Source organism: Gymnogyps californianus, chromosome 20 (genome assembly GCF_018139145.2).
Source record: "Gymnogyps californianus isolate 813 chromosome 20, ASM1813914v2, whole genome shotgun sequence".
Lineage (NCBI taxonomy): Eukaryota > Metazoa > Chordata > Aves > Accipitriformes > Cathartidae > Gymnogyps > Gymnogyps californianus.
This window is the reverse complement of record NC_059490.1, coordinates 12,562,987-12,575,059: the sequence shown is the minus strand read 5'-3', so window position 1 is coordinate 12,575,059 and position 12,073 is coordinate 12,562,987.

Below are 12,073 nucleotides of genomic sequence, written 5' to 3'. Positions count from 1 at the left end.
TAGGAATTCATGCAAAGGAAAGAAAAAGAGGTAATTTTGTAATTCCATCACCTTTCCTAGGATATTCTTTCACCAAAGAGAGAGGAAATTTTCGATAAAGAGTTACTATAATATTCATGTCCTTCACCAACTTAAACATGCACTTTTCTATGAGATAAGGTCTATGGAATATAACCTGATTGTTGACCTTTCTGGGAGTTACAATGCAATGCTCAGACGAGACCCATCTAGAATCCAGCAACCTGGCCTTCCCAGAGCATTTGGCTTCAGATGGAGAGGCAGAAACACCCTCCAACTCCGGCCCTGGGCAGGGGTTCCCCCCCGCGCTCTTCCCATGACCCTGCAGACGAGGCTTTTATCGCAGGCCCTGGAGCAACCGCAGCCACTGTCCCAGCAGTGCGCGAGCTGTCCTGCACGGGCAGGGCCAGGGGACAGCCCTGGCACGGCTCGAGCCTCGCGTGGCGACGTGCCATGCGGCTCCAGCAGCCCCTGCAGCTCACACCGGTTCTGTTGCTCTCCCGTTTTCTCATCCCTGCCCTTCCTGCAAGGCAAGTGGAAAACTCAAGTTGCTTTTCTTCTTTGTTCCAAGGCAGGATGTCTAGCTGAGGCACGCGAGGCTGAGGACGAGTTAGTGCCTGTGCTTTGCTCGTGCACATCCTGCATCACCCTCCACGTGAAACACGCCATGTCATTCAGTTCTGCTGCTGCAGAACTTGCTGGGGGTTTGTATTTAAATACAATAAAAGGGTTTGTTCCCCATCTCTTCCCAAGTCATCTCCAATTGTTTGATTTAGAGAATAATTTGGCTTTTAAATATTTCTAGAAACTAACTCTTCCACTCCTTTCCCATCAAAATGAAGCTTACCGTCTAGGGATTTTCAGTAAAGTAATGAGGTGACCAGTGAGACATAAGTGAAGGGACCTTCAGCCTGTCCTCACCACTGAAGCTCTGACGTGTCATGCCAGCTGCCCTACCAAAAGATCTAGCCTTACTATCTGGGCTTTCAGAAGCAACAAGCACTTCTTCCAACTTACAAAGTTTCACTTGTTAGCGGATGGATCTGTGCTGACTCTATGCACATGGCCCCTCGTGAGCAGCTCTTTCCTGACACAATGCTGCTTTGAGCATTACTTTAAGCACAACATACGGTCTGCCAACAAACTAGAAATGAGGTAGAAGCACCACAATTTCTCCACATGCTGTAGTGGCAAACATTGCAGCTTGAGAGGGCTTTCTAGCAAGTTTACCATTGCTTGTTACGAGTGCGCTTGCTACAAGATGTAATCAGATTGCAAAGTTATCTTTGATGCTGATATTGTGTTAAAACTGTTAAATAATGATGAACTGTGATAAATAAAGCAGAAAAAAATCTTTATGCAGAGATAGCAGAAAGATGGAGAAAAACTCTATAGTCCATAAACTAGCCAAATCAAATTGAAAATACACAAGTTAAAAATATACATGATAGCCACTGTACACAATATGGGAGGTGTTTTACAATTGGCAGATAATTCAGCTTTGGAAGTGAAAGGCAATGTCACAGAACAGAGCTGCAGCCTGAGGCTGGAGAGTCAGCGCTAACTTGTGCAGATTTGGTCACAGCAGCTCCTTCACTAGATATTCCACTTTTCTGAGACCAGTTTTCCAGCATAGGTAGGTGTAACTCTGGGCAAGAATTCTGCTGGTGACCGCAGTAGCCTGTGGTGAGGGATGCAGAAGAGCCTGGAGGAGGCAGCTGGTCCAGGCAGGCTTGTGAGAGAGTGCTGACTTGGAAAGTGTTCCAGTGACAGCTTGTCACAGAAAGCACACCATGGTGACAGGGTATTTCTTCCATTAATCCAATACTTTTTACCGAGCTCAGTGATATAGTAACAATCAGGAGGACTGATTCCATGCCAGTATGGAAAAGATGCAGACATATACATACCTACATTTTATATGTATACATACACACACATATATATGTATGTGTATGTGTGCCTTCTGTACGTAGAGCGTTGTGTACTCAAAAGATAACATACAATCTGCTGTCACCATTCACTGATAAACTGAGACCTATCAGCAAACAGTATTCTTGAACCTAGAAAGTATTTTGATCAATAATAAACCATTCATGCATAATGTACATCCCTTTGATATTAAGAACTCAAGCACCCAGCAAATGATGCTTTATCTGCAATTTCAAAAAAACCCCAATACGGTTCTGTGGCTATAGGCTGAAGTTTTGTGAGAGATTGTTGTAAAAAATGTACCATATATTGATTTTTGCCTGAGCCCACAGTAGCTAGAGATGAGATCTTATCCTGTGTGCGAGGAAATCTACTGGAATTAAAATAAGATGCAGATCTGTAACTAAATCATAGGTATTTAAAAAGTGTCTTTCGTAAACCCCTCAACATCCAAATTCCTGCAACGTCCACCTACTAAAGATTATTAGAGTCTATTTATTTAGCATGATGATGCTTCAGAAACTGTTCAGAGAAGCCGAGCATTCTAGTCTGCCTCACCAGGCTCTGTGACACAAACACACACTTGCATTATCCATGCCTACTTTTCAAGTATAATGTTTCGTGGATGCTCAGAGAAGCGCATCTCGAGAGCAAGCTGCAATCTTTATAAATAATGCAGCTAAGCCTCGTGTACTTAGATGCCGTGGATAAATTTAATAAATCAAACAGCTATTCAGACTGCAATGAATGTTAATACCTCAGCCTCTGCAAAAAGTTGTCTGGTTATTACTTGTGTCAAGGCCAGCTGACAAACAGCTTGCAGAAGCAGATAATGCAACTGTATAAGAAAAAGAGGAAAAAACTCACCGTTCTTTTACGGTCGAGGAACTCCTGTTGTAGCCAGGCAAAGTCCTAGACAATCCAGTGAAATATTATAAAAAGCTGTAATGCATGTCTGAAAAGCTGATAAATCCTGCTCCCTCTGCCCTTCCCCAGTAATCCTTCTCCTGCCTCCCGCCTCCAGCGCGCAGAGCCGTAATCCTCCCGAGCACCCCTCCGTGCTCTGCCTGTGTCTGTGCCGCGCTCCGCTCCCTCCAGCTGTTTATATCAGTAAGTAACCCAGCCGCCACGCAGCCCCGCACATGCTCCCTGCTCACCGCCGCCCGTCGCGGTCCCTCGCCGGGGTCCCTGCGGCTCACCGGGCCGGGGCGCCGGGGTCCTGCGCCGTGCAGGGGCTGGCGGGAGAGAAATGCTCCATGGCCTCCTGCGCCAACAGGCAGGATCGAAGCAGCCTCAGCGCTGCGCTGCCAAAATCCTCAGCCACAGCGGTACACTCGTGTTTCATAACGCTCCCCCTGTTCGGGGAAACAGAGCCTCTCCTTTACGTCTGCTTCACGGAAGAGCTCTGCAGCCTTCCGCAGCTACAGACGTTTCCAGACCTACCCGTACGCTCTATCTGTCTATATATTTGTCTAAACGCACGGGTGGCTGCATCGGCAGATACCGAAGTGGCGGCAGCAGCAGCGTGAAGACCTAATGCGATCAGCTGAACGGATGCTCCTGTGTTTGTTTCTCGGTGCCTCTTCCCACTAGGGGCAGATCCCTCTGGAGCTGCTCCTCTGGAGACCCAGACCCCTTCCCAACAGGTCCAGAGGGTCCCGGGAAGGCGAGTCCCCAGCAGCCTCCCGGCACCAGCTCAGAGATTTCAGGCAGCAAATTGTTATTCTGGGCACAGGTGGATAGAAGTAAATTATTTATAAATGTGAGAGCTAAAGGCAGTTTGCTTGGTGTCCTTAAGACTGCCTGCTCTGCTCTGCTGTCTTCACTGCACACACGGACTCCTTTCTGCTACAATGGAGATTGATCAATTTATAATTATTCTTAAAGCATCTGCATTTAAATGGGAGTAGGCTGCACACTTGTAACTGCATGTGGTTTTGAAGCACCCCATAGTCTTTGCATATTTAAATGAAACCTGTGGAGATTTGGCTCTTGGAGCCAAAATCCGATGCGGTTATGGGGACCCTCGTTTACTTCCTGTGCTGAGGAGTGCGGGTCAGTAGTGTCAGACCGAACACCTGCCCGGCCGTGAGAAAGCAGCACTCGGGGATTTTCTTGGATCTGAGAGGAAAGAAGGAATTCGGATGCCACGTGGGAACTGATCCTGTTTCCCTTCTCTGTGCTGCACAGTACTTCACGCTCTGACCAGCCCCGTGGCTTTCAGTGATGCTGCATGTGTGGATCTCTCTCCATACAGCACACCCCATGAGTGGGATCTGAACCTGCCAACGCGATGCTAACACTGCTTAAATTACACTTGGCTTTCCCTTCTCCGCACAATTTAGGAGAAGAGAGACCTGGTTGTTCGCTTCAGATCTCTGCACACGTGCTAGCTCATTCCAAAATCCTCTAGTTGTGAAGCAGACCTGGATTAGAAATGCACCCAAAGATGGGAGCTATAGACTACAAAGACGGGAGGTATAGACTGCAAAGATGGGAGCCATAGACTAATCTCACTTGTTCACCACCTTGCAAAAAATAGCACAGTGATGCTGGAAATGTTCAATCTTTAGTTGGCACCAGCATCAAGGGACGAATTTTGCCACCTTTGTGTTTGCATTGCTTTAGTTACATGTGTGTTTCTTGTCTTAGACCTATGTAAGCAAACCGTGCTGTGCCTGGCTACCGGAGTTTGTCAGTTTACTTTTTCTTTCCTTTTTTGAAGGATGTTTTGTCTGGTTGTGCTTTGCTTTAAAAGCAAGCAAATGCAGGAACTTCTGTTTCTGGCTACAGAACATGGGAAATAATTTGCAGTCACGGCAGACCAAAAAGAAGGACTTTGCATTTCTGCTCACTACCTTTCAAGGGCCAGATCCTTGACCCCCCCAAAATCCTCTTTGCAAGCGGCTTTGGCTGGGTGGCAGTCGGGAAGCCTCGGCTGGGCGGGCGGCAGAGCCCCCTCGCCTCGGCGGCAAGCCCGTGCGGGCGCTGTGCAGCGGGAGCACAGCCCAGGCTGCTGCCGCTGGCACCCAGCACCCAGCAGCGCCTCTTCAAACGGCGACCGCGGCGCTTTGTGCCTGGCCCCTTTGCGTGCGGCATTTCCAGCCCTCTGTGCATTTCCCAGGGGCGAGGGGAGCGGGTGAGGCAGACACTGGTGCCAGGGGGGGACGGCTGCGACATGGGGGTCTCCTTCCAGCTCTGCCCCCAAGGTCCCAGTGACCATGGGCAAGCTGTGCGCCTCCCAGCACCGCGTGCCTCGTCCTGCTGTTTGCGTCCCTTGCCGCGTCCGGCTATGTGCACCGGTGCTGTGAGCATGTGCTTTGGGGCTCATGTGATAGAACTTAAAAGTATAAAATCATAACGACAACTGCAAATCCATTTAGCCATGCCTGTCTTTGTCTATGAGAGAAAAATTGCAGTTGCTGGCAGAAGATCCTTCTATGAACAATTTTGCAATAGTTGCAAATAGTTTTCATATACAGGAATCCAGGAAGGAAATATAGAGAGTTTCAAGCTGTTACGGCATTCACATAATTCTGATGGTCCTTCAGACTTGGTAAGATGTGAAAATGAACAGCTAAAATGCTTTTGCTCTTAACAAATATTTTCTGGGACTTAATGTATTGATAGCGCTGCAATTGTGCAGTGATTTTGTGAATTTTGATTAACGGAGAACCCTGAGACTTAGCAATGTAAGGTTCAAATTTTAAAATACTGATGTCTGGAGATGTATTCTCACCCCAAGAAGTTGTGCATCTGTTAGATTGCAACCCATCCAACCTTTATGTGTGCTTACAGCTTTAAGGCTGCAAAAGTCTGAAATTAATTTAATTTTACTGAAATTAAATTAATCAAATGTTTAATGTAATGACATTTTTAAATGTTATGCTGGGCTGGGGCCTAAATCAGTAGAATTACAGGAATCTGCCCAGGTGAAGCAGTGGCAGGAAATGAAGTTCAGCATTATCAGCGAGAAAAACGATGCTGAAAATGTACCAAACTCCCGATTTGCACTGCAGCGTATCAGCAGCGCGACACGTGCACCCGTGACGTTGCGTTGTTCGGTGCCGTAGCCATGAAGGCAAAGCTCCCCTCCCCAACGCCTGCAGCCGCAAAGGAGCCCTTTCCCTGCCTGAGGTACCTGGTATGAACCGAGGGGTGCCTGACCTCTGCCAGGAACGACCTGGTGCCGGCTGGAGCCGGGGCTGCGCCGGATCGCTTCCCCGAGCAGGCACGCCGGTGGCGCGGGCAGCGCAGGTCTCTGAAGGTGCGTGCAGGCAGGAGCGGCCACCCGGGACCTTTGCTGCAAGAGTGAGCACCAGCTCGGGTCTGCAGCCGTCTGGCACGCTTCTGAAGGTGTTGGCGAGACCTGCTTGGCATGATGAGCGTATCCCAGGGACGTGCTATCGCTTTGACGTACGATCTGTTTTCACAGATTTGACATGAAAACAACCACTATCGTTTGGGGGTCTTGCAGCTGCTCTGCCTTGATTTCTGAATTCAGGCAAAGCCCAGACAAACTGCCAGGTTTTACAAAACATCAGCCCCGCTGCACTGAGCCCTCTTTAATGCCAGCTTGTTTTCCAGGATTTTGTGTACAAAATACCACGTGGGGACTTGCAAGACTCAGTGCAGCCATGAGCAAGTCCCCTGCTGCCACGAGTGACCCGACCGAGGGGGTTACGGGCTGCAAACAGCAGTGTCATGTCACTGTTCAAGACTCAAACCAGCACCATTTTGGGGGGATCAGCAAGGAAAATGAAGAAAGGGTAAGGTTGTATCCCAGGGGAGATGGCAACACTCCTCTCTCCTGGAATTATTGCAGCAGCGCATTTTGGGATGGGGGTAGGAGGTGCTCTGCGTCCGCTGCTGATGCTGCATCACACTGTAGATAGCAATCGTGGGAGCGTGCCGTCGGGAGGCACGGCTGCCCTGGCCCCTCGCAGCGGGCACAGGCAGCGGCAGCACGCACGGTGCTCTGCTCCGCTCGGGCAGAGGGCCCTGTGTGGGTAGGCATCCAGAGTTTTTCTGTACACAAAGTTTCATTGGTTTAATTTAACTTAGTCGAAGCAAGCAAAAGACAGTTTTAAAGCTTGCTTTATTATTTCAGTTTAGCTTGTCTAGAGAGACTAGTTAAGAAGTTGGTAAACCCTTTGGACTGGGTGATGTTAACAATCACGGGGAGCCGTGAAATCTCAGTTCTGTGAAGATGGGAATTATAGCATAGTTTCAGTAAACAAAACAAGGCATTCATAAATTGAAGTAAGGTTGTCCACATAAGGTTTGCAAAGGCTCAATTAAGCCAGCTGAATTAAATCGATGTATACTTTTACAAGGCCACCAGATTAGATGCCATAGTAAAGTGCTTTCCTGTCACCATACTCAGCACTGGTGAGACCTGCGTCACATTGGACAGTCTCTTTTTTAAAAAAAAAGAGTTACTCTGCTGTGATTAGGTAATTAACAAATCTCTAGTAGTACTATCTGGCAACTGACATGAAGTTTGCTCTCTTTGAGAAAGAGAATTGAATCTGCGAGGTCTCCTCTACCCTTTGGTGTGCTGGTACTTCATTTTTTCTGTACGTTGCAATTATCTTTCATTCCACAGTGCTCATGTCAGCTCTGTTTTGTTACTAATATGCTATTACGTGGAAAAAATAATAATCAATAGAGTGTTCCAGTTGAGAAAACAGGAGGCCAAACTCAGCTTTTTCTGTGCCCTGATGTAAATCTGAAGTGATTCCCATAAAGGCCATGGGAACCACTCCAGGCCTGCACCTCTGTAAATGAGAGCAGGACCCTGCCTGGTGAACCTGGGAACATGGAGGTGGATGATAAAAAACAGGACGCTATTAAAAAAAAAATAATCAGAAGGTTAAACGTAATGAAAGCTTCTGTGAAAATGCCGCATTTTTTGGTAAATGGAAAGGCAGCTGAGGTAATCGACCTCTATATGGAAACTGTGATGTGAAAACTAGGAGTGGTTGTAGGAATCTGAAGGTCTTTTGCTAATGCTCATCAACAGCACTTTGGTTTTTCTAATCCAAGAATGTGCAGGATACCAATCCACCAACATCTGGATTTCAATTAAATCCTGAGAGGCAGTACTGGTTTTAGCATCTTATCCTGCCTGCGCATCTAGACTAATACTTTATCTCACATGGCTTCAATAAAAAGTAAGAGAGGACTTTCTAGGACTGGGAATACAGCTCTGACCGGAGAAAAATAACTGCAGAAGCCCTCTGAACCAGGAAAAGCATTTGAATTTTGACAAGGTGGCTGACTGAAGCGGGCCCGTTTCTGCTGTTGGTTATGCCAAATTCTACTCTCAAACATGGATGAAAAAGAGAAACGCGGCATTTTGTCTAAGACAGTGACCAGTAACTTGAGGGACCTGGGCTCAGTTCCTAGCTTTGCCACACACTCACCGTGTGATCTGAAGATATGGGGGGGTCTAAAAGCCTTGACAGGGAGACTTCTGGTGCCTTGTACAGATTTCAGAGAGAGATGGAAGCCTAAATACCCTTCACAGTCCTGGCCATGATCTCTCCACTCCCTAATTTCCCATCTGGTTAATACTACTATTTTTCTCCCATTCCCTGGGGAATTTTTCCGTCCCTCACAAGGAGCGGAGGTTCATCTTGCGATGCGCACTCTGCCTCAAAGCTGCGAGATGATCACCTCTGTTTAATCCAGCCTGACTGGAGGGGGTGCTTGTTTTAATATTTTGTTCACAGTTACAGCTTAAATGCCTTAAAGAGAAATATCTGTTCTGCGTTTGAAGTGCTAACACAGTCTTGAGTATGGCAAAGCAAAGTCATCACTCTAAAGGGTGAGCACAGAAAAGCCTACCTGAAAAGCTTTAAGGTGATTGTGAATAATGGGCCTTCGGCATCCATCTGCATTAGCTCTTGTGCCACCACCTTCCGCTCCCTCAAATGGGACTGCTGAGAATACCTGCCGTTCGGAAAGAGAAGTTAAAAATATAATGCGCTGTATGGGAAGAGGCATGAGCGGTGTTTTCAGACTCAGACCTACAGGACATTATTCCTGTTTTACTCGCACTATTTTCTCGTCTGTGTCATCCCATTGTCTACAGAGAAGTTGTACCTTGACAGGACCCATGTAAGTGCATGCTGCAGCTCCTATTAAATTAAGAGGGAAATGGATCAGATTGTAAATTCAAAGGATGATCTGATTTTTTACATGGCAGAAGTAGTGTAAGAATGAGAAAAGAAAAGGAAAACTAGGTACAAAGCTGAGCAGGATGCAGACGTGGAAAAATTATATCTAATAACACTAAGAGAAAAGGGGCAAAACTAGGAAAATAAAGCATGTATGCATTATGGTCATGTTGTAGAATCAGTCATTTGATGGAATGCGTGGCAGGTGGAGGCATTCCGTATCTGAATAAAATTCTAAGCACTTTCCTTCTCTGCTGGATGGTTCTGCTTGGTTTTTGCACAAAATACAGCACGGAAATTGCTAAATGAGTGGCATTACTTTTAGAATCCTGTTGTGGGAGCAGTTCTTGTGCTAATGACTCAAACTTTCAGTCACTTCAGAAAATAGGCTCAATTGTAAAAGTAAGGATCGGTTCAGAAAAGTGGCAGTTTTTGCTAGTGTGGTTTCAAGAAGAAACATCTAAAAGACTGTGTGGTTTCATAAATGAATGTATGTAGCAAATAGTTTTCTTGTTCTTTTTATTTAATAATCCTAAATACTCAGGGATTAGGCATTCCATGTAATGCCTACCTACAATTTTCATTTTTTTCATGAAATGACTGAGCAAAACAGCTGTTTGGTGCAGTGGTTGACAACGTCATTCTTTTTTCAGAATGACTGGTTTCATAACATAAATGCCGTATGATGCATAACGTAGGAAAAATATCAGGTCTAATACAATTATTGGCAAAACTCCCAGTGATTTCGGAGCACCAATACGTCAAATGCCGTGCACAGAGCATTTGTTGAAGATTGTGCAGATCAGCGAAGAATCTTACGTTCCTAAGTCATCTCTCGGAATTTGCTTTAGCTGTGAAGATAAAGGCAGATGCTAAAATGGTGCTGATCTGTATAGCAATACGGTGTGCTCTGTAGCAAGTGACGCTGTAGCACAGGGTGTTACGCTGTTGCATCTGATTCAGATAATGATGGAGTGTGGTTCAAAACGGTGGGAAGAGGTGCTGGAAGGAGCAGCACAAATCCGCCCATCTGGGTCTGGAGCCTCCAGCTCCAGAGTTTCCTCTTTCCTGCTATCATGGCTGCTAAGGTAGGTTGTAGTTTTGGAAGCAGCTGATAATCACTTCGCACTTTTGGGGGGTCTGAAAGGACAGATGTTGTTCCCAATAACGAGTGCTTGAAGAAACAACCCCTTAAAAGATAAATGAACAAAAAGGATAACATAGGTGAGGCTCTTAACACATTCCTCATGTCTAAGTGGAGGTGAAATAACATTGGAAAATATAAGAGATGTAATAAAGGAAAGCTAAGTTAATTTCCAAGTTCAGGAGGGATTTGAAAGGTGAAGGTAAACTTTCAGCATAAATAAGGATTGGTGTAACTATAGCTGTTCCTATTGCTCATCTTCCAGTTCATTAAAGACTGAAGTATGCTGTGAAAAAGGAACAGGTAAATATGATGAGTTTTGATCAGGATGTTGCTGGCCTAAATGCTGTTAAGATTTTGTTTCTCACCTTTGACATAGCATCACATAAAATGGTAAGAGGAAGCTTCAAACTAAACAAAAAGTGGCAGTGGTTCTTTGCGCTGTGTGTAATTAAGCTGTGCATCTCCTTACTGCTTCAGTAATCATCATCTAGCGCTAGCACAGAAATGTGGGACTGGTTTGATTCAACTGAAAATGGAAAAGGTTTGTGGAAAGCAGCTACCATGTGCACGTTTTGGGAACAGGCTTGCTTTGAAGCGAGTGGGTGTGGAGGGATTCTAGCAAACTGGTGGGAGAGGGGGATTGTGTAGCACTTGTGCAGGGTTTTTTTCCCATTTCAAATATTGTGAACTTGTTGATGTTCCCTTACTTCAGGCGTACATTATGTTGTGTTACAGTTTTTGTCATGTTTCATTTACACTCTTATAAGTTCCACAGATATTTAAATATTTTTTGAAGAAGTGCCAACTACACAGATGGCAATTGCACACATTGCTGCACAAGGAAGTATTGGTGGTATGGTTAGCATCCCTGGGAAAAGAAATGCAACTGGTGGAACAAAAATCAGATGACGACATGGCTTTTCTGTTCTGTTGACAAGGAACTAGACAGCTAGGTGTTGTCAGTGAACAGGACAGGATTCAAGGGGATCAGCTGCAGGCCCTGAGCAGAGTAGATGGGCATGTGAACATGAGTTCTGGGGTAGCATTTATTGTTAGTTTTGCAGTAGAAATCAACATTTTGCTGATCTCTGCTGGTCTTTGTGCTTGCAACTTCATGCAAAAGCAACTAAATTGAGGGTATCATTTGGCCTGACCGTTAAGAGATGATGGTGTTGCAAAGGAATTGTTTCTAAGTGGCTGCTAAAGGTAGATTTGCTAGAAGCACCACTCAAAGATTTGGACCCAAAGAACATAGTAGTGCCTCTGGTGGGTAATGTACATGTATTGAGCATATTGCAATATGGGTGCAGAAACGGTTTTATATACCTGTAATCTTTGAGGTGATTTGATTATGATTTCAGGGGTAACAACCTTAGTCATAAGAGATGGTCTCTGGTATAGCACGACCACAGGACACAGCTATGATGCAAGTTACTGGGCATATAATGGTCTGTATTCTATGGGAAGCCGGACTAGATGGTCTTCATTCTTTTTGGCATCAAAATCTGTTCAGCACTTCTGGTCGCATCTCCTATAGCCCTCTCCGTTCTGCCCACGTGTTTCTGTTGGTTCGTGATGCGCACCTTCCTTTGCCTCAGTAGAAGTACTTCAGCCTACTGGGGTGGCCATGTGTCGGGGGAGCTGGGGGTGCAGATGAGCTGCAGACCCCCCAGTTTGTTCTGTGGTGCCTCTCCACCAGGGCCAGCAGCGCTGGCCGTGCCCGAGCCCGGCAGGACCCACCGCTGCTCTGCGGTGCGTGTCTGGGCCCCGGCCATGCCACGTCTCCACGCTC